Here is a 23,142-nt window from a genome sequence, read left to right as displayed (position 1 = left end):
TAAGTAAGTTCAGTGATGATATAGACGCTCTGGAGAAAACAGTGATGTCATCATCCAGCTCAGTTCAGTTCTCATATAATGGTGTCAATGCAGGCAGATCAATAATATTGTTGAATATTAAGTGTCGATGAGGCCTAGTTGACACAATCTCTGCTGACACTTCAGGGATGCCTTGTGGTCGTGTCTAGGTGCAGACACGACCACAGGTCCGTTATCTGATCTGGATACGGCCTGGATCCAGCTGTGGATCTGGGGCCTGGACTACACCATGCATTGTGGTTTTGTCTAGTCGCAGGTCCACCATCTGATCTGGATACGGCCTGGATACGGCCTGGATCCGGCTGACTACACCATGTATTGTGGTCCCCTGTAGGCGCAGGTCCAACATCTGATCTGGATACGGCCTGATCCGGCTAAATACAGTAAACCTCAGAATAAACAGAAAGACTAACATTAGCGTAGATGCATCATTAGCATGATGTTAACGAGTATATCGGGTGTTATAGGAAGTGTTTCTGGTTCCAGGTGACCTAGTTTATGCAGCCTAACAATGTCAGTGTCTTCCATAGTTCATATGAACATTTGTAAACAGCATCGCAAACTTGCGTAGTTGGAACTACGGCTTTGTGAGTGTTAAACACATGTATTTTTCCCCACCTTGGGTGCGTTTCCCAAAAGCAGTAGCTAACTATGGTCTCAAATTCCGATGTAACCAACACAGTTCAGCGATTCTGTGTTTTCTGAAACCATAGTGTGGCAAGCAGGGTGGGGCATAGACCTGTGGGAATGGAGTGAGGCCGATGGCGCGAGTGCTAATGAGCGTCACCTGCGCACCACAAAGGTTTCGAGTCTCACGGAGGTGCTCCGGGAGGATAACATCAGGAGTGAGGACAGTGCAAGAAGAGAGAGGACCAGGCCTAGACTTTTCGTTGTGTTCTTTTTATGTTTGTGCAGCAGTCCTCCGGGAGGGGCTGCCGCTTTACTTTCGCTTTTGTTGAGCCTTAAACCTTACTACACATACTTCAAATGAACATTCGCAAACAGCATTGTAAACTTTGGTTTTTTGGAACTAAAGCTCTCGACCGGTGGCTAGAAGCGTTGTTTCTTGCTAGTATGACGTGGACTGAAATATATTCTGGGAACTCTTGGGAACAATAAGGGAAGTATGACGTAAGAGGGAACCCGCAATGAATCAAACATCAAATAAAGCGAAATGTCAGGGAACAAAATACTGTAGTAATCAGGCGCCATGTTCGTTACAGCAGCATCTCAGAGAGATTATGTTGTGGAGAAAACTGCTGATTGAATAAACTCAAATGTTAGTAAAGTGTGCACCAATTACATACTGCATAATGAATGGTTTTCTTTTGTTCATTTTCATGGAGGTTAGTTCCTCCAGCGATGTACAACGAGTTACGTAACTGTACGACAAACGCACCCCAGATTGTTCTCTATAGTCCTGCATGCCATGTTTTTTTTCCTATCTCGATCTCTTTTCTTAAGCAATTTACAAAAGAATCATTTCAGTCTCACATGTGCATTGTATTAGGTATACTTAACTCTTTTCCCTGTAGTCAAAGGGCATTTTTGGAGGAAAGCTGTTCTGTCCCTGAGTCACGCAGGGCTTCTATTAAATAGCAAATCTGAGCAAACATATGTGGACCATACGCACATATGCTGGATACCTGATCATATCTTGGCAGTGATACAGTTGTGGGTTCACTCGCCACCTGCGTTCAAAACTGATTCTTGCGTGTGTGCATTTGCGATGTTGTACGTGTGTGAGCGGGTGTAAATGTGTGTGTTTGTTTACACGAATATATATGCGGCCATACATAGTGCACCTGGATGAAACAGACGGTGCTCATGCAGCTGCAGGTCAGCGGTGAGGCCCGTGTGGGCTCTCCTGACAGTGGAAAGAGGGGATAAGTGCTCGGCCCACACAGAGCCGCCAATACCTGCACGCAGCATGTCAGCAGGTCAAACCAATCCCGCCTGCTTGCAGCCTACAGCTATCTGTCTCTATTCTGTTCATTTACACCTCATGTGATTGTGTGTGTGTGTGCGTGTGTGTGTCGAAGAAGGAGGTGGTATGTTGAAGATTGTTTGTACATCATAAACTGCTTGGAGCAGAGGCACAGCTGATGCTGTTTAAATGCAATGAGTTGGCAGATATAAATAAAATTAAACATCAAATTCACGGTTTCAGTGCCACTGCAGTGATTTGAAATTATATTGGAGGGTTCAGGATCTTTGAGATAGTTCTTCTGAAGGAGTTAGAGTTTGAATTTGTGCTGTAAACATTCCACCTGGCAAATGAATCAATGATACACTGTCCATAATAAAGAAAAGGGGAAAAGTCTAGTGTCAAATCACATTGTTCAAGTTCTTAGAAATGTACTCTTTGTATATGTTGGTTTCATATGGTTTTGAAAAACATTTATAAAATGTTTAAGACAAGTTTCAATGACACGAACATGTCATATCTTGTGATGTATCAGGCAATGACCCTTTCACAGACTTTGATGTGTTTCCATTGTTATTAACATTGTAAATTTAGCATATATATATATATATATATATATATATATATATATATATGTGTGTGTGTGTGTGTGTGTGTGTGTGTGTGTGTGTATACGTAAAATAAAAAGGACCAAGTACTTATTAACCATTACTTGGAATGTCAGTGTTTGGATTCATAATTGCATTAATTGAACTTCTTTGGCTTGAAAATTCCCTTGTGCTTGAATTTAATTGCATGCTTGGTCAAAACATAGGAATTTATGGAGGCATTTAAACAGTTAGATTTCATAGATGTTTTAGCTTTTTTGAATTATTGATGCTGTTTTGTTGTAAATAGTTGCTTCGTGTGATTTGTTTTCCCTTTGGTGATCTTGGACCGTTTTCAAAGCATTCCATTTCTTTTGCCAAATGAAGGTGCATAACACTTCTGCCTTTAATTTCTATTTTTATAATCTTTTTATACTTTATGATTGTTTTAAAAATTTGGAACAAATACACTTAAAATTGGTTAGTAGAAAAACATTTTAATTGCAAAGCAGAGTTACAGGTTCTTACAACTAGTTAACATAAATGGTTGAGTTCACTTAGATTTTAGGGAACACGTTACACGTTAGCAAACTTGACAACACATTTTAAGAGACACAATAAGTACTTTATAGTTGTTATCTTTATTTTTAGTATATTCAACATTTTAGGGTTTACAGAGAAGCTATTTAAATATAATTTGAAGGAGTTTAAGGAGGTGAGGTAATATTCTAATGGAGTTCAGACAAAATGCTCCCTTGTCTGTGCTTCTATTTGCTCTATTAATGAGTCATATGAATATATCTGGGTATATGAAAAAAAAAAAATGGGTATCCATATTATCCCTGAAGATGTACTCCAATGATCCACCATTCATATTTAGATAGTCCCACAAGTTTTTATTTAATTTAATTTATTTATTTATTTTTATAGCATTAGTATTGGATCTTACTGAGTTTGATGTCACCTTTGTCACATTCAAGAACATTTTGTACTGTAAATAGCTGACAAATTAACATCACTACAAACACACAGTGTCTTGGCCTCATCAAAATGTGAAATTTAGATGTTCGTCACTCCTACATTCTAACACAAACCCAGTGACAGTATAAACAGACAGCTGCCCACCACACTATCTCTGTCTATATCATACTCTTTTTTTATTTATCCAGACTTCACACTTATAGCTTCATATCAAGGTGGCTGGGTGATTACTGTAATGCAGAAATGAAACATTTCAATGTTTTTTTTTATTTTTATTTTTTTTGCCTACGAAATAAAGAGCTTAAGGTAGCCATTAAATCAACAAGGAATTGAAATTTAGCTTACATGAGTGTCAACTTCATTCCAATTTCTGTACATGTATCTAAGAGGGTGGCATGTTTAAAGTGAGACAAACAAGTATTACCACAAAACATCACAGAATTCATCAAATCCCATTCCATTATGTACTGATGTTAGTGTTGTCGTTTTCATGATTTAAAAAAAAAAAAGGATTTCCTGAAAGATTATGTCAAACTGGCCATTGTCAAAGGAAAATTACAAAATGGTATTTATGAAAAGGGATCTTACATGATAGACAATGAAATTAAGGACAACCTTTATTAGTTAAAAAATATTCCCAAGGAAACATGTTTTGATTAGAGAAAGAATGAAGAAACAACTCTGTATTATCTCTTAATACAATTTTATTTATTTGTTTATTTATTTAGATGTTGGTGTATAGCAGAGAGGCAAAATGGCAAAACTGGTAATACATTATTTAAAATTCCCTCATCTGTTAATTTAATTGTGTTATTGTGATAATAGAAAACAAATCAATTACTTTTCCATCTTTAAAAATGTGAGTTTATTAGGCCTATTATAGTTCCAGTTCTTATTCCAGTTGTGTCCGTATCCGTAAACGTTCCTCTCTGTTTTTTTCCCCTCCAAGTTAATGAGAGTGATTGGAATGATTTGGCCATGCTGAGAGCCATAATTACCTTGTACTCATAACTTTCGCCATCCACGATGTAAAACGGGAAGTGGAGATGGGAGAGAAGAGGGTAGGAGTCACAGGGAGACAGAAACAGAGAGAGATGGAGAGAGCGAGAGATCAGGCACTCTCCACCGTGGCCAGGGGCTGGTAAATAATGAATGTGTGGCAGACACAGTGCCAGTTTGAAATGTAAATGTAAATGTGACGTGTGTGTGTGTGTGTGTGTGTGTGTGTGTGTGTGTGTGTGTGTGTGTGTGTGTGTGTGTGTGTGTGTGTGTGTGTGTGTGTGTGTGTGTCACGGGTGTAAATGAAATGAAGATGGCTGTAGGGTCAAGAGACTATTTGGAGGAGATATGAAAAGTGTAAGACCAGAGATACGGAGAGTAGGAGAGAGAAATGGGAAAATAGAGGTATGGATGAGAAAGAGCAAAGAAAATGTTCACCTTTGCTTCAAAATAGCATGTATATATGGTATGCCACCCTAACTTATAAATTGCAGTCTCTTCAAGCCAAATAGTTCCTCTGTGTGTCTATGAGGTCCAGATTAATGATGCCCCCATGGAGATGTTTCTGAAGGACAGTGTGTGTGAGGGGACGACTGATCTTCTCTGCACCCTCACCATGGGACCAGGTCCAACGGATCTACCGGCCCGCAGGGTGGACCAGACAGCCACAGCGTTCCCACTCTGTATCCAGGATAATTTCATAAAAGACAGAGAATATTCCCACAGAAAGCACTGTAGGTCACACTGATCAAGGACACAAAAGAGTCTTATTATAGAGAGTGTAAGAATGATAGAATTAGGAGGGGGAAACAGGAGAGAGTATTTAGAAGAGACTTAAGAAACAAGACAGTGGTTGTTTAAAATATAAAACCTTTTTATCTTTTTATGTTTGGGCACAGTGGTTTGTCCCATGTTTTTACAATAAAATTTACACATGAATACCTAATGTATCATATGGAGTGAATATACATTTTTATTTTTATTTAAAATAGTTGTTTTTTTTATGGATTGATAGATACAGTTGTACAGTCATACTCCCACATAAACAACTTGGTGGTTCAACAAACATCAAACAATTAAAAACATTATTATTATTTTTTTTTATTTTTTTTTAAATATCATGCATACCTCTTCCATGATGAGCACGCTAATTTCTGTAAGCTATTAAAATTCATTTTGGTATTTTTATAAGGAGCAAACGGTCAGGGTGATACAAGTGTTATGATATATTGAAGAAAAAGTCTCATTAAAACAATACTTACAATTATTTTATTATTATTTCTTAGAAAATAATGTTTGAACAAAACTGCTTTATTGCTTATTACCCACTGGTATTATTCATTTGGGAGTCACACTGCTGTTGTTCCCGGTCAGAAGTGACCGAATGCCTGAAATGTAACATTTTTATTTTCAGTAAAATCAATGTAGGCCTAATATATGTTTGTTCAATAATAATATATTTTGAGAGAATTTTATATTACTTTATGCTTTTTTGCTGTATTTACAGATTGTATCCCCCCAAAATTGAACAACTATTTAGCTTTTTAGAATCAAGTCCATGATATATATATGTTTTTTTTGTTTGTTTTTTTTGGTCGCATAGCAACTGCCACAAAAGTCACTAAGTTTCTTACCATTCCGATAAAGTAAAAAAAATAAAAAATTTACGTAAAAAAACATTCGAACTAAAGTGGCCGGACAACACTAGATGGTTAATATTTGAAAAGCTTTTCAACAAATCAAGTAGTGGTCCAACCAACATACAGGGGGGAAAACATTAAAACATTAAGTACATTTAAAAAAAAAATGCTTGGTTGTATCGCATAGGGAAAAAAAATAGCTAAGTCTAAACCAGCTGAGCAAATATTCAACTGGTAATTTTACTATAGCTAGTGCCTTACCAAACAAATCATTTTCTATGCAAATGTAAGGTCACGTAATTAATATTCATGTCATGAGCAAAGCTGATATATTTTATTTTGTGTTCTTCCTTTTTCAGAACATTAATGCCCCTTGTTTTAAAGAAATAGGTATGTCCTGAAATCACCCAGAATTAGTTTTAAAAAAACTAATGAGAATGCTAAATTTGAGCAAATTATTAATTAATTATCATAAAAGACATTTTTGGTGCTTCCGCTTTTGATTCATTTTAAGAGATAACTGTGACAGGTGACAGCCCAGTTTCAGTTGGCTTGTTCACACTGAAAGAAAGACTTTAAAACCATACCATGTTGTCATGCCTATTCCAAGTGTGTGTGTGTGTGTGTGTCTGTGTCTGTGTGTGTCTGTGTCTGTGTGTGTGTGTGTGTGTGTGTGTGTGTGTGTGTGTGTGTGTGTGTGTGTGTGTGTGTGTGTGTGTGCGTGCGTGCGTGTGCCCGGTCTCAAAGCCAATCCCTGAGTAGGGCAAAGGGGTGGGGGGTTAACAGGTGACAGTGGGGGGCAGAAGGCGGGCCAGGAGAGAACATGCTGGCAGCACAGTTTGAGCTCCAGAGAAATTTTGTCACTCTTGTCACTCTCTCCAAAAACCCTTGAATCAAGTTTACCCCCCTCCCTGCGTCCATCTGGACCCCTGCAGGAGACCAGCCGCGCCCTGAGCTGCGCCTGTATCCCTCCATGTACGCACACACATGCACACTTGCTGACCACACCCACACACCAGTCATACACGCAGCTGTCTTCCCCTTCCTCCTGGCAGGTTACCCCCTAGTAGAGTGTCAGTCCACTGTGTTCTCTTCCCCAGCCAGCTGGCAGCTCGTCAGGGGCAGGGCGGCTCTCCGCTCCCTGCTCTCATCACTCGGCAGTGGGGAGGACAGGCTGACTGGCTGGCATATGCTGGATTCGACCTCCACATGCCACTGTGGTGCTCTCCGTCTCTCAGCCCGGCTCAGTGTCCATCAGTCGTCGCAGAGATCACACAATTTACCTCCGCTGCGAGTGTGAAACTAGGGTAGCTGTCGATCAAAACATCCTTTTTAAAAGTTGACGACGGAGTGTAAAAGGTAGTTGTTTCTGATCTTGCAATGCTTTCTTATTATTTTAGAAATGGATGTTTTGCATTAGCACTGGCAGGCATCCAGATGTCAAACAGAATGCTTCGTATAACCCCCTTTTCCTGGATCAGATCAGAGTCAGAAGTCAAAAGGATTGATTCCCCCCTCCCCGCGAGTGTTGGTTTTTGTAGGGCAGAGTTGTGTACGTATTGCAATGCTATAGACTTCCAGAGGGCAGAGTTGTGTACGTAATGCAATGCTATGGACTTCCAGAGGTGATATATCAGTCCAGGTGTGTGGTATTAGAGCAGATTATCACCCCACGCTTGGCGCTGTTTGCACAGCATACCCACCATGTAAAAGCCAGTTTCGGCATGGTCACGGTAGACCTTTCATCTGCATGACTGGCAGCCATATTCCACCACAGTTGGGCCTGAGTGAGATATCCAGGTGTAGCCAGGGGAGACTTTCCCTAAATGAAGCCCACAGTGGGGGATCCCTCGCAGGTGTCTCCCTGGTTAGTAGAAGGCCTGTTTGGCGATGCTGAATGCCCCAAGCACTGCCAGGCTATTTACATCCTCTGTGCATGTCCAATCGGTCTGGGATTCCAGGGAAACACGTTCTGCATCCAGCCTGGTGCTCAGTAGGCAATGCTCTCTGACTGATGTAATTCTCCCAGAGCTTTGCCAGCGAGGAACACACACACAAACACTGCTGCAAGATTCCTGCAGTATCAGTGCAAGTACTACCAGTGCAATTAAACATAATCATTTCATTTGGAAGGTTTCCAGTCACTGTTATCTGTCTTTATAAACTATAAGCAGTTGATAAACAGGAAAGAATTGCTTAAAGGAATAGTTCAACCTAACATTGTTATGTAGCTCTGACAAGGCTGCTGTTTTCATATAAAGAAAGTGGACAGTGATTTATACTGCCGAGATCCAAAAAAAAGACAAAAAAATAAAGCACCAGAAAACTGTTCTGAATGGTTCATAATATATATGACAGCTTCGTGTGAGAAACAGACAAAAAATAAACCTCTTGTTTACTGATAAACTTCTTCATCCTTTATATGAAATTCTAGAATGGCTCCTTTTAGATATAGCACACCAGGTTTGACGTCATCAATGACAAACACCGTTGTTGTTTTTGTGTGTTTCACATGAACGAGATCTGAATACAAGTGACCCCAATGAGTTTTTGTTTCTACAGAACATTTTATATTATTGCCTAATTTAAGAACTTAAAGTTGTTCCTCGCACAAATCGATCGTATATATCGTTATATTCATAAGACAGCACACACTTCATATGGACTACCTTCATGGTGCTTTTTTTTAGAACTCACCATCTATTTGCCCTCAATGGAAAACAGCAACTTGGACATTGTGCCTAACATCATCTTTTGTGATTCATGCAAGAAAGAAATGACTACATTGTTAGAATGACTTGAGGGTGAGTAAATGATAACATGAAGTTGTTCATTTTGGGGTAAAATATTACTTTAAGAGAACTTCACAAAAACGAAAACACACACAAACATTGTCATGGCAAACACTACGTACAATCTCTCCTGTGCAGCCGTGGTCGACAGGCTTCCAACACTCAAAGGATTAGGTCTGCTTTTACTGTTCAGTGTGGCATAGTAATTATCCCTTCTGTATTTGTGTCTCTCAGAACAGAACACTGATCTAAGAACCCATGCTGTTGCTCCACCACTGCAGGACCCTACTGATCCAGAAGAGGAAGGAAAGAAAGAGAGAGAGAGAGGTGGATTGAGCCTCAGCCGCCTTGTCAGGATGGATTAAAGGAAAGACTTTGAGGGTTTTTTCAGAAATGCTGAAACTGAGCTTCCTGCTCTCCACAGTTCTTTCACTCCTGGCTCTCGCTTTTATCCTTCATTTTATCTCAAGCCATTCATTAATAGTCCCTGAAATTAACGAGCACGTCATACATCCATGAACACCTTCAATAAACCATCAGGGAGGCCTCAGAATGACAGATGACATCCGTCCGTCTCCGTACGGGGAAGCTCGGCCTGACAGGCTGAAAAAGAAGATGTCACTCATATAATTAAATGCTTTAGCCCCGCCCACTTCAGTGAGCAATAAACAAGTAAACGTGCAAAGAAACATTCTGGGCCTCTGAGTTTAAGACCTGACCATCTCGCTCACACACACTCCCAAAACACAGCCATGGGTAATTAAGCTCTCCATTGGGAAGGCAGGGTTTGATAACGTACTTCTCTTTATTCAGCAATATTTATGTCTCATCTCTGCATAGCGCAGGGTGTATAGTGCACTTGAAAAGAGTCATCAAGAGCTTCAATCACACACATGACACACACACGCATGCAAACACAATCCGCAAAGGCAATCACACTCATCTCCTCAAGAGGACATTATTGGAAACACCCTGCAGAAAACATTACTTCAGGCCTTAGGAATAAGTGAGGATGGTTTGGCAGATGGCTGCTGGTAACCTGCACGACTTATTTTTACCACCTCATTACAACAACTTTTGGTCCTTGTTTCCAGGCAATAAAAACACATTTTACTGAGTGCTACCTGTCCAAAAAAAATAAATAAAATGAAAACAAGAAACTCGTTCAGAGGTTCTCCTAATCCCCTCTCTCTCCCAGTCTGATTGATGTTCTGAGGAGGCATTAACACTTCTCTCCATGCCTGTACTGAAGTTAATGCATGGGAAAGATGGATTACGCTATGTAATGGCGATGGCTTCCAGAAAGATGGCTCAGGAATCAATAATGAGTTTGTCCTCCCCTCTTTCTTCTCCGTGCTCGTTGCTTGCTTCGTTGCAATTAAATAAAACCACATTTGCATATGGAAAAATAATTAAAACAAACAAACCGCTAGGACTGCACCCTCTCTCCCACAGGAGAGAACGCCAGAGATGAGGAGGACCCAAAAATGAAAAATGCCCCTCACTGAAGGGTGTAATTGCACTGCTCAGCTCCTCGTCCATTAATCCTGTCAATTCAGCTCTTCACCAGTTATTCCTGCTCTCCTTTACAGCTTCAGCACCGTCATGAAGCATGAATGCACAGATGATCTGGGTCTTGATGAACAAGTTTAACGAGTGAAACTACAGACCAACTTTACTTTACTCATTAGGACAAATGTGAGTGATCCATTAAGTCTTGTTTGTAATATGCGCTAATGTTGAAGCATATATGTGGAAGGCTATTGAGGACTTCAATCATAAAGACACTAACTTGTGCGCACACACACATAATCTCCCTCAGAGAACTCGGGAGTAAACTTTCTCTTTTCCCAAATGTGCATGAAAGTTATTCGTAGAGTGTTGTCTGCCTGCAGACTCCTGTGTGTCTAGGAGCTAAAAAGAATGTGTGTGTGTGTGTGTGTGTGTGTGTGTGTGTGTGTGTGTGTGTGTCTTTTTGCATACATGCGTTCTTGCATTTGCAGTGTTGGAGTCTTTGAAAGGACTCCCTGCTGATGCTGCAGGCAAGGAGCCATTGCTCGAGAGTCATGCAAGCAAGAGAGAGAAACCGACTAAAAACTCAATTTCAGCTTCATTTGAAGCCCGGGGATAAAAGATAGACAATCTCCCAGCATTCCCGCAGCCTCACTGAGGCCCTATCAGTGCACAGACGCATGATCCCTGGCACGGTCTGCGTGGTATTGGGCAGGGTACCAGCCACAGAAACACATGTTTGTCCAGAGAGAATACCACCTCCTGGAGAGCCTCTGCCGTGCCGTGAAAGAGCTGGCCAGGTTGGCAGCTCATGGCAAAGGCACACAGTCCAAAGCGGGCAACTTGGTTGTAATCCTCCATAGTCATGGTATGCCGCGCCATGCCTCGTTCCTCGAGTGCTGACTGTGCAGATGCCAATGTTCTTTTGGAACCTCTGAATAGGAAAATGTGCACCTAAGTTCAGGTTAAGTTCATAAATTAATGAATAAATTACCATGATTAAATTTTCAATTTAAAGGTGAGGGAAAACATCATCTAGGTTCTTTTAAATGCTCTTCGATTATATTTTCCCTCAACCGAGAGTAAAAGTAACACTTTATGTCCGGGCTTGTATATTATTTAGAGGTTCCCACATCAGACACCCGCTCCTAAAGGGGCAACTGTGCTTCCAAGCCCCATCAAGATGTCTGTGAGATACACAAGGTACATTTGCATTCATCGAGGCCTGCCATGTTTTCTCTTCCTCCCCTGAAAGAGCTCAACATGATCCAGTGGGCTGTAGCCCCAGGCTAAAACAACACTGCTTAAAAACGCATGCTTTCTGACGAGGAAACACTACTAGGATTGCAAAGCTTGCTCTGATCTGCCCATCCTCTGTGCTGTCTGTAGACACATCTCCAATGTTTGAAGACTCTCTCAGCTTTCAAAGAAGAAGGCTGTAGGTTGAGTTGGACACTGAGATGGATCGCAATATAACAGTTTTTTACTTTTACATTTTTGTGACAATCAAAGTTTATTGTGAATCAGGCATGTTTGGAAACATTGTTTAATTAAATTACCAGAAATTAGACAGGCGTTCCTGTAGCTCAAACAGCCATAGTCATGGGTTCAATGCTCAGGGAATGCATAACTGGTAGAATGTATATTTTGAATGCAATGCAAGTTGCATAGGATAAAAGCGTCTACATGTAAATTAATTGAAAATGTTCAATTAAAAAAAAATCTAATTAGGAAAGAAAACTGATCCCACAAGAACTGTTCAGTGTCTCAGAATAACTGTCAGATCAGCTTAAGTTGTGCTTGCTGTGTTTCCCATCTTGAGCATCTGTGGTTAAATTAACTGAAACTCAGCACTTGGTTCTAATATGAATGTTTAAAGTGGATGAGACCTTAAGCACAGAAGACATTGACCAGTGGCTCTCCTGATGCCCATGCCCATTTGGTACAAAAGGCATAAGCACAGAAAAGTTATGCATGCACATCAGACCTTTGTCATAATAAAAAGGAAAAAAATTATCGCGTTACATAATGGGGGATTCGGACTCATCGTTGAAAGCAGATGGGGTGTGTGAGGCATAGCGGCTCCCCTGCAGTAAATAACTTGTTGACTGCTTTGACCTCCCTTTGTGATGTTCTGGATGAGTGGACCTGCGGTGAACATGTGCTTGGGAGAGTAAAAGAACAGCGAAGGAGGGGGAAGAGGTTGTTGAGAGGGCATATGGCAGAAGCCTCTTCTTCAGAACTCAACGTAGTCTGCTCTGACACCCCCATCTTCCCCCCACCACTCCTCGACCAAGGCTGTCCTCGTCCCGGGCTGCAGATTGCTTATGACAGCCGCACTATTTCAAGTGTAGATTTGAGCTAAATTGAAATGAGCAGTACCACCTGTGCCGGTGGGGGCCTGTGCTCGAGTCTCCAGCAGTGGTGCAGGGAAAAACCTGCTACCTACAACCTTCAAAGCCACCGCCTTCTCCTGCAATCTGCTTCCGCTCTCCCCATCCCCCCCCCCATTCCCCCATTCCTTCAGCTGCCCCACAAGGATCCTTTCCCTGGAGCTCAACTCTCGAGCAGCCGGCTTTCAGATATTTCTCACGCTGCTAGACTCATATGGTGTTCGTTAGCATGTATCAGACCCATATTCTTTAGGAAACTACGGATGAAACCTGAAGGAAAGAAAACAAAACTGGCAAAATCGTAATATGACACTTCAAACGCAGAATTCGTCGGCCATTTATAGTCAGACATACTATTGTTGAAGGCGAGGTAATGACAGACGGGAAGTGACTCGTTGCGGGCAGGATGTAGCCGTGTCAGTCAGCCATGAGAGTGGTGAGGGTGGTGTGAGGACAGACATGGGGTCAAACACTCACCGCCTCATCGAGTTCATTTCCACACTGTCCTCTGCAGGGTGCTTCCCCTCTGAGAGACTCACCAGAGAAACGCTTCATTCACTCACTGATCAGTGGCCTTTTTCTCCTCCTCCTCCTCCAACCCTCTCCCTGCCTCCCCCTCCTTTCTCACTGTCTCTTTCTCACACACACACATACTGGGGTGGTGCGAGGCTCTGAACTGGAAGCCGTGCTTTCTAATAGCGCAACAGGAGGTGAGCAGTGTCACTCGCAGACTTTCAGCAGTGGGTGTCGGACTAGTGTAAACTGTATCATCAGTGAGATTGTACTGGCAGACACACCTGCCAACTGTTCTGCATACGGACATCTGCTAAACCATCAGATATGAGTTACATTTCCTCATAAAAAATCCATGTCAGACCCTTTCTGCAATTGCACAAGCCCAGCGGATCCATAGCAGTCGATGAAACAGCTCACAGCTGGGTGTAGTTTTCTTAACGCTGCTGGCCTGCAGTGACTATTATGGGTCAATGAGAAGGTCTGGTCACTCGATGGCTGTTCGTTAGAGGGGTCAGATGTTTCACGTTGGAGTTAACAGTGTTTGCGGCTATGTTGCCACTCAGCTGGTCACTCCTAATGATTAGACAATCGATAGGGCCTGCAGTTCTCTGTGACCAAGCTGTCAAAAGAACAAACACACACCACACACACACTTAGCGTGAGGCGGTATGGAGCAGTCAAGCACAGTGATCTCAGATGATTATCTGTGAGAGACTAGTCGGTGGGAGTTAATGCTACTGTTGAAAAAGACATTGGAAATCTTGTCTGGAACAATTAGGCATAAACGGCAGACAAAATATTAAAAAGTAGATGGGTCAATATGCTTAGATTTTTAACTCCCCTATGCGAGATATGAAAGGAATTAAGAAATGTTAGCATGTAATTTTGATTAAAAACAGTCTTCAAACACATGTATAGCTTGGCACTGTCACTGTCTTTGATCATCATAATGCCTAAATAATGTTGATTTTGATCATTCTTCAGAAATTTATTTTTTAGCTTAATTCTCTTGTAGCCTATCAGAATTTTGTCTATTCCACCCAGAGAATGATTGAAGAAACAGACTTTGTGTTTGTAGCCAAACCCAGAGATTCGGATTTGTCCTTCCATGGTTAGGGAATGGCAATGCTCAGTACCTGTCTGGCATCATTCTCAGTATGTGTGTGTGTGTGCTGTCTCATGGTTAAGTGCACAGGAAGGCTCATTGTAGTCCACTGGGCTGGCAGATAAAAGCGGATTCATTCTCTGTGTCTGGCGACACAAGAAGTTCCTCCGAGTGGCTGGCTGGCCCGCCCCATCTGCTGTCCACACTGAAAGGCCCGTTTGTTGGCTGCTCTTCAGAGACTGGGCCACTCGGAACCCAAGGGTTCTGGAAGTGATCCAGAGAAGACTGTACCAAGCGGTTAGTCTGAGAGAGGCTCTGAGTGGCACCGTAAACAGGAGGCAGAGAGGGGACTTGCTGTCACACACACTTTATTGTTTCACATCAGCACCAGTGCGGTACCACAAAGAAGTAAATACACTGACAAAAGCAAAACTTTCAATTAAATGACCATACAACATGAAAGGAATGGGTGGAGAACAGGTTCAAGATGGCAGCCTGTTAACATAGGCTATTTACACATGTTGACATGCTAACAGTGTGTGCATATGTGCATGACAAAATATATTTTTTAAATTCTATGGTATAACTTGGATACTTACATAATAAAATGACTAATAATACTGTTGTTGTTTTGTTCTGAGCTATTGTGTTTTCTTATAGTGTTAGCAAAACACTGAGCTAAATGTAAATGGCCGTCTGTCTTCAGGGCTAATGGAGCCAATGATGGACATTTGTTACAATGCTGTCTAGCAGTTATGCACAGCAGAGCACATAATTATATAAAAATATATATATATTGACTTCAACAAAGCACTTTCTGCTCGCTCTTCTTCGCATCCTTTCTTTTCCCCCTGCTTCTTATGGTTTCTTTGTAAAGGATTTAGTTAATGTAATACATTTCACATGTTGAATACAATTAAAAATATTAAATATAATATTATTATATGGCTATCTGCTTTTTAAAACATATTGCAAGGAGTTTTTAATTCGCTATTTTTTCCTTCATCTCCCTGATGCCGATAATTAATATCTACCTGTACATTTTTCGCTAATCTCCTCGGTTATATCGGTGTGGTTAAGTCTGAAAACTCTAATCCCATATTTACTTTCCAGCCGTTTTCTGTCCCCTGATAATCTGTTTATGCGTGAGTGTGGCGTTGCGTTCTGCCGGGTGCTTGAGGGGTGTGAGCTGTGTTGTACGGAGGGCTCTGTGCGATTACAGGGGCTCAGTCTTGGCGGGCACTCAGAGTTGTCAAAGCCTTTGATCTGAACTGTCTTCATAATCACTTCAAAAAGTGTTTGCTGCACCGTGAGGGGTTTACAAATTCGCCCTGTACTTTTTCTGCACTCTTAAAGCGGTTGATGCTCTGCGTTTAAGGCCTGTCCGCCATGATGAGAGGTAGGCCTAGAGATAATGAAGGAGAGCATTTTAAATTCACTCTCTCTCTGCAGCTACATATAACTGGAATGAGTAAAGCAGGATATATATTATATATATATTTATTTGCCTATCTATGTGGTCATTTTGAACATGTTTATGGTGTGTCTGTCACTGTTGCACTCCTTTAATTCTTTCTGCCTTTCTATAAACAAAGTGAGGGACAAAAGTGAAATCCTTCCGCCTTTTGCTCTGCAGACTCACAAGGGCGCAAACAGGGAAAAAAAACCTTGACTGTTCTCTTTAACAACAGCATTTGCATATTTTTATAGTCTCTCAAAGAAAAATAGCCGGCAGGCTAACAGCTCCAGCAGCAGTGTATGCTGAAAACGGAAGCAATGAGATCTCTGTGTGTGTGTGTGTGTGTGTGTGTGTGTGTGTGTGTGTGTGTGTGTGTGTGTGTGTGTGTGTGTGTGTGTGTGTGTGTGTGTGTGTGTGTGTGTGTGTGTGTGTGTGTGTGTGTGTGTGTGTGTGTGTGTGTATGCGCGCGCTCACAGCGTGTCCACTCTGTCCCTCTGCAGCAGATTGAGTCTGGGTCCAACGTGGAAAAAGGCCCCATTCCCGAGAAGGGAGGGAAGGTTGGAGAGTCGAAGCTCCTCTTCTACAAGAGAAATAACATAACATTAGAATCCTTTAGAACTGCATCTTGAACATTCCTTCTATGGCACGTAATACACATTTTGTCTCCAGGCATCTTTTTTTTCTCCAGGTGTCCAGATGTTCACCATCTTCGCTACTAAAGTTTGTGTTGATTTCTGATCACATCCTTTTCAACTTATTTATTGAGGGCAGTGACTGATCCTTGAATTGAGAGGAAATGTACTTTTCTGTGTAGTCTAGCCAAAGATAGATAGATAGATAGATAGATAGATAGATAGATAGATAGATAGATAGATAGATAGATAGATAGATAGATAGATAGATAGATAGATAGATAGATAGATAACACACGTGGTTTACTGTATGTCCTCTCGCATGGCTATATGTCCACCATTATAAATTATTATACTTCAGAATTTCTTCAGCGTACGCAATAGCAGGCTCGTTCGCATGTATAACATGAGGTTTAGATAGAAATATCCAGCTCTATCACCCACTGCGAGTGCACTGTATAGGCATTATCGTGCATACCAGAAATTAGACTCATTGACCTTTCCACCTTCCACATGAGACACATATGTTTCCTTAGCTTAGCCATTATTCAGCCTCTAAGCAGTGCAGTGCACCCTTAGCAAGCACATTCTAATAAAAGTGAGTGAGAGCAAACTGGAGGAGTTTAGAATGATACATTGCATGTTGCCTGAGTTAAGGGCAGCATTTTAGCTGTGGGGCTGTCCGTGTGCCCGGCCTGAGTAATGAGTAATGTGTGGTAGGCAGTTTGGCAGAAGGTCAAGCCACTTCTAGCAAGCTGGTGAACGTTGCTTTTTTGACCCTGCGGGATGTATGCGTGAGTGGACCAAGAGGGAGAGAATTAGAGGAGGAGACAAAGAGAGGTAGAAATGGTTGAGACAGAGAGTGAGGAAAGGCCCGGAGGTTTGGGAGAACATATAGGATGCAAAAATAAGGATGCAGATGTATGTAAACCCATTTTTCCTGCTGTGGGTGGGAACGTAATTAAGATGACACACACAAATGATTTTCTGACAACCAAGTGTGCCCACACATATAAAAACAGAAGATTTTATGTAGTTGCTAACACGTTTACACTGTCATTTGTCAGTCGTACATCCACTTGCGCCACAGATTTTACAGCTCAAAATAGAGACACAAAGGCGCTTTTTATACCAGCTTTTAAAACTGCGGCTTATATAGGCTACTATGACTTGTATACTTCAGAAACAAAAGTATCTACAGCAAAATGCTGCTGTTTCCATCACCTCTTCAGCAGAGTTAACGTTCCCGTCTGGTAACCCTCTCCAGGACAGGCTCCATCATTTATCCCTGATCGGGCTGAAAGGAGCAGAGCTAAATTTGTGGTTCGACGTGCTGCACTGCCATAAACAGCCTCACATTTTCTTCCCATTTCCACCATGAATATCAAACGGCGCACGCCAGTTATATTAAAACAACGTATGAGGAAAATCACAGCTGTATTATTTTATTTGCAATACCTGTAATAGGCCTCGTATTGCAAGCAGTATTTATTGAGCTGCACGGCTTTGCCGTGGATTTATTGTGTTGACAGTTTTGCACCCTGTCGTTTTGCATAACTTGAGTATGAAAAAACATCATTTCATCTGCATATTATATTCTTTTTTAATACTAAGGGGCGAGACAGTTCTCAAGCAGTGGGTTTGTTTAACCTAACAGACTGCTCTTTCTGCAACCAACAGCAAATCCTTAAATCCGTAGATATACTCTGATATAAGATTTCCATGTGCTGTGGTTCTCACAGCCATCATAACACCCTCAACTATCGAAACTCCTCTGTATCGCAAAGACAGACACTTTTGCTTTTGTGATTGAAGCTGAAATATCAGGAGACCTGTTTTCACACAAAACAAGCAACAGAAAAAAGAAGAGAGGTCACTTCCAATGCGTGGTTCCTCTGTTATTCAATTTGATTGGGATTTTGGGTGATTTGTGTTGTGCATCTCTGGGGAAATAAATGCTTTGATTAATGTAATCCTGAGCAGGGAGGTACCACAAACCGCACTCCTCAGGGAACGGTGCTGTTTGACAAACAAAAACACGCAGGGCACCACTTCAGTCCGCACACAATGGATACATTTTAAATGGTAGAGGGCACGTCACAGAGCTCGTGCAACTTTTTCATCGGATTAATATGTTGATGTATAATTACGATGGAATATCAGATAATCCTAGCATGTATATATAAGCAAGTGTTTCATGAAAGTGCCCCTGACCCGTAATGGGACAGTAGGAGTTAGATTATTGCTGTGGCCTGCAGCAGTAATCAGTGCAGTGTCTGTTATAGGATGTCCAGGAGATATTGTTAGTCCACATGGGACAGTTAAGAGGGAACTGTCAGTTACACACACACACACATACACACAGAGAGCGAAAACTAGCATCCATCTCACGAAACAGACAGCTGCGTGTCACATCACACATATCTTGAGATGGATGAAATTTGAAGCTGGGGTCCTGACTGATTTCTAAGGGGATAACATGTCTGATGTGATTTATGTATTTACTAGTGATTATTTTGTATTTTAATGAGTTGAGTTTATTTACGTGTGTGTATGTGTGTGTTTATTCTACATATATATAATGTTGCATCCACATATCATTTAAAGCACATTATGATATTTGCATTGATTTCCAATGGGAGAGAGCACAATCAATAAGGGGCTGGCTGGAATGTTTCCGAATAATGAAGCTCGGATAATCTTCGTGTAAGACACAGAGCTCTGAAACATTTTTCGCCATTTCGGTCATGAGCTGCGCGCCTCCTGGGCCGGTGCTACGGGAAATGATGCACTGGGGAGCAGTGGAATAAACAAGGCGGAACGACGTGACGCACTCTATGGGCTTTCATGTATAGAACAAGGATATAAAATAATGTCATTCCTAGTCACAAATTATGAAATTACATCGGCCAGTCGATTAGTCTCCTCTCCTCTCTATCACTAAAGATTTTAGATTGATCTTATATATAGTTTTATTCCATTTTTTTTTTTTTTGGTGGAAAGAAAAATACATAAATGCAATACTGTGTTTTGTTGTTATTTCGATTATTATAATTATTCACAATAACTGTAGATTGTTTTCAAATTATTTCGCATTTCAAACTGTATATTAAAATTTGCCAACTGAAAGCCCAAAACGGTCTGCATTGGAGGATTACAGCTATAGTGACATATGCCCAATCCCTTCTTTTCCTTTCGATAAAGAAAGTGATACTTTCATGACAGCAGTTAAACGAATGAAATGAAATAAAAAAGACGTTTAAAAATAAAATCAATATATGATTATAAAATAATAATTAGCCTATAATTAGTCTATAATGTTTTATTTCTTATTTTAGTAATAACATAATACACATGTACCATTTTAGTTATGACATTTTATCTTCCAGAATTAAGAGAAAATAAGGCACATCGCTTTTTTCCCCCTTTTTTTTTTGGGAAGAAGCCAGAGCTCTGGCCTACAATTTCACGCTGTCAGACATGAGCTTAGCGCTTTGAATGTTTGTTTTTCTAATTAATGACAATTCAGCAGTATGTGTCTGTTACATAAATTCAATATAGGCTATTACTGTCTTTCTTCAAAACGAGCAGATATTTCATTTCATCATGATACATTTTTTTTTTCTGTGAAATAATTTCTCTTTTAATATTCACAATTCTCATTAATTTTATTCAATTCAATTATATTGTATTCTGTGTTTTATTTTTTCGTGATGTTAAAATCCCCGAATTATTCAAATATTTAACTGGGTGATCAAACATGCGCGCACTTTTTTTGTATAATGATGTTTCAGTTAGAAAATTAATTTTGTTTTATTTTTTTGTTGAATACAATTTTCCTTTAACCTGTAAAGTCATAATGATAAGTTTTTGAATATTTAAATAGGTTACTGTCGTTATATCAGCATTATTACACAACAACATTAACTGCCAAGTATAGCCTAATTATAAATTATCTGTTTAAAACGTTTTGCGTTTTATTTATAAACTTCCTTTAACGAAACCTTTTAGTAAACTAAATAAACATGCAATTTATGTCTACGTTATAAGTCAGAATTGGGAGGGCTTACCAAGTAGGGTGAAAATCCGTTTGAAGACTAGCCTACACTGAATCGTTTTAAGCATGTATCGTTAATAGCAGGGTCTACATTGTTTATTTCAGCAAAAAATAATAATTTGAATTAATGTCTTGTGAATAAATTAATTGTACGGAGGTGATTTTTCGCATTATGATTTCAACAGGTATCAGGTTACAGTATCAGCAGACTATGCTTCTCCTAAAAAAATAAGAATAAATCAATAATCAAGGACAATAGCCCAATTACTCACCATTAGCCCTTTTACCATACTGACTAAGCGCGACACCTGCTGGTGACAAAACACTCCCCCATACGTCACTGTCAAGCGTGTAAGTGTGGGATCTAATCTTTATGGTTGTGCTGATTCCAGTTATTTTATGTATACATATTTTGTAGACGCTTGTATTTCTATAGACATATACGAATTTCAGATGTGCGTTTGGCGCAATGGTAGATGTTCTTGGCTTGACTGTGGCTCTTTCATCTCGACTCCAGTGCACAAACATATAGCTTAATGCGACCAGTGTTCCCTCTTTTATTCCACTCACCATAGCAACCGAGAGGAAGGCTTCAGAAATGCTTTGCCCATGAATGAAACAAACGGTCTTAGTGGGGCTGCGAGAAAGAGAGATGGCATCTTCGACCGGGAGGGCACGCAAAGTTAACCCAAGAAATATCGCGGGGAGAGGTTTTCGTTTTGTTACATATTTTAATATATTAATCTTAGGTATTTTACAATTTAATTCTAATTCGATCTAAATTTAGTTTTGTAACTGCCTACGCATTTTAGTCACCTCAAATGTTTATCATTTAAGCTGCTCCAGTCTCGTTTAATAATCATACCTTGCGCCGATCATTTATTTTCGCATATTTTCATTGCCATTGGTCACGATCAGCTAGTGTCTGCTCAGTTGACACTCGTGTGTTGTGTTGTCCTTTCACAGTCGTTCGGTAACAACTAAAATCCTTTGCTTTGCATTCATTCACACGCCGTCTCGCGTTAAGCATCGCGCGCTCCAAAACAAGTCAGTGCTGCTGACCAAGTTTCATCAAACTTTGGCACAGAAGTAAAAGATCGATTTATGTAAACGACCTGATATCCACTTGTACCCGACTCCACCGAGTATTCCACCGAGGGTCTCCTGTTTGAATTTGATTGATTGCACATTCTCCACTGGACATTCACTACAAAACAGCAGCTTAACCGTCTGCTCGCTATTTATAAAGCTAAACAGTCTTATTGATTTTTACACGAAAAAAAAAGGACTTCGCAACCACACAGACATAGGCTATATATATATATATATATATATATATATATATATATATATATATATATATATATATATGGGGTAGGAATTAGAAGTCTATAGATATTGTTCAGGTAGTATGCCTTGTAATAGGCTACAGTTTTATAATCTCGCCGAATACTGATTTATTTTCACTTACCGTAAGATTCCATGATAACTGGAAAAAATGTCTCAAATACTGCATTGTTCGTCCATCACTGACCGACTCTCTCCCTCCGTGTTTGGTCCTTCCTAAGATTTTCTTCCCTCTGACTCAACTGAGCGGAGCTCTCCTCTGCACCGCTATTATTTTCACTAAAATATATGAAAATTTATGCAAATGAAAATCAGCACTAACTGTTCGTCTCTTGTTATACTTGGGGATTTTTCCCTCTCTACTTGCACGGAAAACAAATGATCTCCCCAGCAGGGAACACTGGGACCTTGTTACATAAACAAATAAATAATAAACAGCCTACTTCTCAGATAAAAAACATTAAACTTCAAAAAAGTTGAAGGCTTGAACATTTGAAATTGCTTTGACTCCTTAGAGTGAGTGAATCTCTTTCCTTAGACTGGCTATCACGTTTCTTATGGCCGCACGAGACGTCCTTTGAAAGCGAGCAGTATGAAATGCATAACAGTAATTTAGACCAAAATCTGCTGGAAATTAATGAATAGACAGTCCCGTGGCGGTGGCCCTACTTTGCCATTCAATGTAAACAAATCCACGAGGTTCTCGGTTTTTGAGCCTGATCCAAATGAAATCTTCTGGGAAGGGGAGTGCGTTGTCCTCTCTTGGGTTTTCTACAAAACCTGATTCAGTGTTATTCTAGCCAAGCCAATACAACAATACTAAATGAAATAAGATTAGCTTTTCTGTCAAAGTTGTTGTAAAATGGTGCATTGGTTTACATGTGTTTACATGTAACTTTTTATGCACCTGATACTTATTATTCTAGCTGTAGTTCATAAACAAGGAGATCCAGTTTGACACCCAGTGTCACATCTCTCTTGTTTACTGAAGGGTGTGGGGGACCATATACGTCAGTCACTCTAAATTTTCTTTCGACTTGCACTTTTATTTATAGGCTACCTCTGGGTGAATCCATATGTTGTAGGGGTCTGATGTAAACGATTCAGCGCGAGATTTGAAAAGGAATGTTGTATTTGGCCTATCGTTGATCTTGGT

General features: G+C 40.4%; 1 protein-coding gene and 1 long non-coding RNA gene across 2 annotated transcripts in view; one reads left to right on the top strand and one right to left on the bottom strand.

Annotated features, from left to right (window-relative positions):
- nck2b (NCK adaptor protein 2b) overlaps positions 1–23,142 on the top strand; it is a 469,107-nt gene that overhangs the window by 276,110 nt on the left and 169,855 nt on the right. The window lies entirely within an intron of this gene.
- Positions 15,064–22,467, bottom strand: LOC307166527. Its single transcript, XR_013822647.1, has 3 exons — positions 22,111–22,467; positions 16,425–16,530; positions 15,064–15,896 (listed from the first exon to the last, which is right to left on the bottom strand). It is a non-coding gene; the product is annotated as an uncharacterized lncRNA (long non-coding RNA).

The sequence above is a fragment of the Squalius cephalus genome (assembly GCF_949319135.1).
Source record: "Squalius cephalus genome assembly, chromosome: 10".
Classification (NCBI taxonomy): Eukaryota; Metazoa; Chordata; class Actinopteri; order Cypriniformes; family Leuciscidae; genus Squalius; species Squalius cephalus.
Note: the sequence above shows the minus strand (reverse complement) of the source record. Positions and strands in the feature narration are given on the sequence as shown.